This window comes from Helianthus annuus, chromosome 3 (assembly GCF_002127325.2).
Source record: "Helianthus annuus cultivar XRQ/B chromosome 3, HanXRQr2.0-SUNRISE, whole genome shotgun sequence".
Taxonomy (NCBI): Eukaryota; Viridiplantae; Streptophyta; class Magnoliopsida; order Asterales; family Asteraceae; genus Helianthus; species Helianthus annuus.
Window position 1 is genome coordinate 123,174,639 of NC_035435.2, and position 5,780 is coordinate 123,180,418.

General features: G+C 40.1%; 1 non-coding gene across 1 annotated transcript; it reads right to left on the bottom strand.

The window, feature by feature from the left end:
* Positions 1-4,183: 4,183 nt before the first annotated feature.
* On the bottom strand, positions 4,184-4,290 carry LOC118490887. Its single transcript, XR_004890112.1, has one exon. It is a non-coding gene; the product is annotated as a small nucleolar RNA R71 (small nucleolar RNA).
* Between the last annotated feature and the right edge of the window lie 1,490 nt (positions 4,291-5,780).

The window sequence follows — 5,780 nt, forward strand, 5'->3', positions numbered from 1 at the left end:
ATAAAAATTTAGAAAATTATTCTTTATTTAATTTAAATCATTATTTTATTCATCTAAAATAATAATAAAATAATATAAAAATCAAATTTAACCCAAACTTCAATATTTTACCGAATTAGCGTATAAATTCCCAATTTTTGTACGGTTTAGGGTAATCTCTTGGCAACGATGAATTAAAGAGTCGAAATTAAGATGGAATTCCTCTGTTTTTACGTGTTTAACATAGTTTCAACGTGTTTAACATAGTTTCAACGTGTTTAACATAGTTTCATAGTTTCAATGATTCATAGTATTCAAACACAAAATATGGATAAAATCATGCAATTTCATTATGATTTCAAGTCTCGAGTACAATTTTGGAATTTGAATCAAGTACAACAAAGGTACAACTTACAAAGGTAGAAAGTACAAGTAGACTTTCCAAAAATGGAAAGTTTGAAAATACGAAATGTTACAGTTTCGTTTGAATGACCATGACTAATAAGCGAAACCTGCATGTTGACTTATAAGCGAAACCTTCATGTCATATAAGCGAAACTATAATAAAATACATGTTTTTTACATTCTAGACCCTATGTTGACCTATCTTGACCTAAGACTTCATGCAGACGTAGTCAACAGACATTCCATGCATCAACAGAGTTCCCCTTGGATGTTGACGTAGTCTTCAGCAGTCTCCAGCTTCTGAGTCTTCAGTCTAGGTCTTTTCTCTAACTCTCTGTCTTTACATCATTCAATCTTCACAGGTTTTGAATCACAATCTGACTCCATCTTCAGACTCCCCTTTAGCTGTTGATCCAGACTCCCCCTTTCACAGACTCCCCCTCTCAGTATGCTAGAATCTGAGGTTTCTGGTTCAAGCTTTGACATTTAGCTTCCGTTGGGAATAATGAAGTCCAAACCTGTTACTCAACCAATAACATTACAAACTATCTTTACAAACAATAAATCACTAACAAAATCAGCTTTAGACATCCACTCAAGTATTCAGGTCCAAATTAATGACCTTGATACTCAATTAATCTACCAAGTTCAACTTAATGACCCTGGTTGATTATTTGACGAATCAAACTGATTTTATAAAAACATTTTCATATTTTCTAAAACAATGTAACAAGCATCAACTTAATGAACTTGTTTTAACTTTGAAAACATCTCAATCTCTGACAAAGTAAGCTCTCCTCATTCTTCACCTCAGAATCTCCTGCATATGCTTCAAATCTCGAGAATCAGACAATCAACTTTCCACTTTGGTTTGTCTAAAATAAAGTAGAAATAAAATCTTTTTGGATTTTTAATGTGTTCTAAACTAAGAAATGAAATAACAGAAAACTTAAATTGTAGAATGTAAAGAAATTGAACTATATACAAACTTATTTTTGGTGAGCGTGTTAGGGAATCATATCAGCTTTTCAGACCAATTACTAGTACCGTTAAGCTTAATTACATGCTCAGACTTAAACAATTCACTTCGATTGACGATATTCTGATCCATCTTAAATTCTCACACAGATTTCAATCTATTCAGGATACGATTTAGATGTTTTATGAACTTAGCTCAATTCATGTGTCCCACCTCTTGAATATACTCCCGTATCCAGAATCCCAATATTCAGTCTTTGATGTGTGTAAAATGCAACATATAAATTACATCAAATGAGGCATAAAACTAACCCTTTTTAAGTACTAATGTTGGAAAAAGAGTGTTTTTGTCTTCCTTTTGTATTTTCAGGATGAAATGAGCTCAAATACACAAAAGAAGCAAAAAGACAGCTAATTCTAGCATAAATACAAGAAAAGGAACAAAAGTAGATTGCCCGAACCCTCAACGGCATCCTCCCAAGCAAAGAAGAGAAAATAGAAGACTGAACACGCCCCGTGCTCAGCCAGCACGGGGCCGTGCCCAAGAAGCAGTAGAAAAGACAAACCTGTAGAAGCTTCTATTGCCCACCACGGGGCCGTGTCCAGTGAGCACGGGGGCGTGGCGAAAGTACAGCAGGCGCATTAATTGTAATTGCGAATTACAATTAATGAAGAGAGAGAGTGTCAGACGGGCACGGGGGCGTGTCCAGCGGACACGGGGCCGTGCCCAGCCTTCTGTTCAGCCTATAAATAGGAGTGCTTGGTTTCATTCCAACTCATCCCTTGGCACACCACCTCTCTCACACTTCATCCACCACCCACCACCACCATAACACCATCATCCACCACCATCATCCATTGTCCATCGTAGAGTGTGTGAGTCGTCTCGGGATCCAAGATTGATAGTAAGAGTTCTTGACAATCAAGGCCATGTTTGCCTAAGTCTCTTACATCACTTGGTGAAGACAAGTGTTTAGTATAATACTTTTTATTTTTAATCTTTTGCACTTTTTATTTGGTTTTGTATTAATGACTTTAATAACTAGTTACTTATGTTGAAGGTGATCTTTCCTTATCGTTTGTCCGTGGTGTCTTGGCATTATTTTACTGTCTATATAAAATAAAAGATTTTCACCATTCATATCTCCACGGTCTATATGGAGGTATGTTGGCTACCTGGTCGGGGGTTAAGGGAACGGTGTTTAGAGGTCCTGCAAGGGACCTGGGTCAAATTTAGTAGGATCTCCTTCAATGCCCATAGGTATTGGATGGCGGGGATCCAAACTCTTTGACCCCCTCATAAGTTAACTACTATTAATACTATAACCCGGCTATTTAGGACTGTATCCCTGCTGACTCAGACTACTTAGCTGAGGGTAACGTCACCGCCAAAAGCGGGGCCTACCATAATTTGCATTAATAACTTAATTCATTATCTTCCAATAATCCAACCCTTTAGGATTGTATCCTTGCTGACTCAAACTACTGGGTTGAGGGTAACGTCGCCTCCAAAAGAGGGGCCTACTACAATAACTAAGATAATCTCTTAAACAAGTGCAAAAGTGCGAAAATAATCAAAGGTTATGCTAATACACGAGTCGGATCCAAGTGATTCATCTTGTCTATCTGTTTTTATTTTATTTTTATTTTTCAGCATTTAGTTAGTTTTTATTTTTCTAGTTTAAAAACCTTTTCTAACCTTTTTGATTTGATTAGACGTTGAGGATAAACCGGTACTAAAAGCTCTTGTGTCCTTGGACGACCTCGGTATCTTACCAACACTATACTACATCCACGATGGGTGCACTTGCCCATATGTGTGTTTAGTGTTAGTAAATATCATGTTTTATAAATTTAAAACTTGGCTAAAAGTGTAAAAAGGGCTTAAAAATATACATAAAAAATATATCACACTTCACGCAGATCAAGTTTTTGGCGCCGCTACCGGGGACACAAGGATTTTAAGAAAGTTAGGAATCAACGGCCTAATCATATTTTTAGTTTTCTTTTTAATTTTTTTTAGGATTTTTTAGATTTTCAGCTTCTGCAGAGCTCAGCACGGGCCGTGCCTAGTCGGACACGGGCCGTGCCCAGCATCGTTACTGGCAGTTTTTAGTTTTCCAAGTTACAGAAGGCTGACCACGGGGCCGTGTCGGTGCAACACGGGGTCGTGTCCAACTTTCCAGTAACTGGGATCTGGAAAACAATCACTGTAACTCCGACCACGGGCCGTGTTCGCTGAACACGGGGCCGTGGTGAACCTTCTGACCAGCATTCTTTTCTGTTTTTATTGCAGGACTTGGAACCAGACGCCAATCGTACCTAGTGTATGAGCTCCAGTTCTAATAAGGACATAAAAGAACCTCTAGAAGAACCCGAACGCTTTCTCAGAAAAAGATTAAAAGCTAAAAACCAAGAGAAAGTTTCGGGTGATCCACCTCCAATGGCGGACCAACGTACCCTCATGGATTATCTACGACCCACTGTAGGTAACCTAGGCGCCGCTATCAATGCTCCGAATGTTGAAGCTAATAACTTCGAACTTCGGCCGCATTTGATACAAATGCTCCAAAACTCCGCAACCTTTCATGGGCTTGCAGACGAGGATCCCCATCTACATATTACTAATTTCTTAGAAATATGTGATACCTTTCGGATCAATGGAGCATAAAATGACGCCATCCGCCTCCGAATGTTTCCTTTCTCACTAAAAGACCGAGCGAAAGCTTGGCTCAACGCCCTCCCAGCTGGATCGGTAAACACCTGGGATGAACTAGCCCAAAAATTTCTATATAAGTATTTCCCTCCCGCTAAAACGGCTAAATTAATGACTGAAATTAATACATATTCACTAGAGGACGGGGAATCCTTATATGAAACTTGGGAAAGGTTCAAGGAACTATTACGCAAGTGTCCACATCATGGCCTTGCGATATGGCAACAAGTATCCACTTTCTATAATGGACTGTTGCCACACACAAGGCAGACACTTGATTCTAGCTCCGGGGGACTTTTAGGTAATCGCCGCCCGCATAAAATATATAACCAAATTGAGGAAATTGCTCAAACCAATTTTCAATGGCACACCCCCCGAGGCAATATCCATTGCCCCGGGCGCCCATAAGGTTGATGAAAGCACTTCTTTACAAGCCCAAATCGAGGCCCTTTCTTCAAAAATAAAAAAATTAGAAATGACAAAAACAGTCTCGGTTATGGCTTGTGACGAGTGTGGTGGGCCACATGAAAATTGGAGTTGTATGAAAGAAACGGACGATCAACAAGAATCGGTAAGCTACATTGATAATAGACCTAGGCCGTCGGGTCCTCCAACGGGCACCTACAACCAAGGATGGCGAAACCACCCAAACCTTGGTTGGAGAGAACCCGGCAATAGTAGTAACCAACAAACCCAACGAACAAACTTTCAACAACCAAGAAATGAGTCACAAAATTTCACTCAACAACAAAGTGGACGAGAAAGGCTTGAAGATACTGTATCTCGCCTCATCTCCGACACTGAAAAGAAAAACTCGGAAAGATTTCTACAATTAGAATCAAATTTTAGAAATCAACAAGCTAGTATTCAAAACATAGAAAAACAATTAAATCAAATAGCTCAAAATTTTGCCGAGAGACCACAAGGCGCATTACCTAGCAATACCGAAACAAACCCAAAAGCGCAAGTTCATCTCATCACGCTACGAAACCGCACCGTATGGCCTGCAGAAGCGCGACCACCGACAGAAGAAACGGTACCCCCGCCTCTGCAGGAGAAGAACTCCCCTCCGTCACCAGAACCTACCAAGGCTCCTCGAGTCCCGTACCCCGGTAGGTTAATTCGTCAAAAGACCAATGAGCAATTCGCAAAGTTCGAAAGTCTATTAAAACAATTGCATGTCAATATTCCTTTTATTGATGTCCTAACCCAAATGCCCAAGTACTCTAAATTCATGAGGGACTTCCTCACTCATAAAAAGAAAATTGAAACTTTGGAATTAGTTAACTTAGGCGAAGAATGCTCTGCCCTCGTACTTAATAAACTTCCCCAAAAGAAAATCGATCCCGGAAGCTTTACGATTCCCTGCTCAATCGGGGAGTCCCCCGTTCGTAATGCACTAGCCGACCTTGGGGCTAGCATTAACCTCATGCCCTCATCAATGTTTAAAAGGCTCGGCCTAGGAACAACGAGTCCTACAAAAATGAGCATACAACTTGCTGACCGATCCGTCAAATTCCCGCAAGGTGTCATCGAAAATGTCTTGGTAAAGGTAAGCAAATTCGTCTATCCAGCCGACTTTGTCATACTCGATATGGAGGAAGACACCAAGGTCCCCCTCATACTAGGGAGACCATTCCTTGCCACCGCACAAGCGGTGGTAGATATGAATGACGGAACACTCACCTTGAGGTACGGGGAT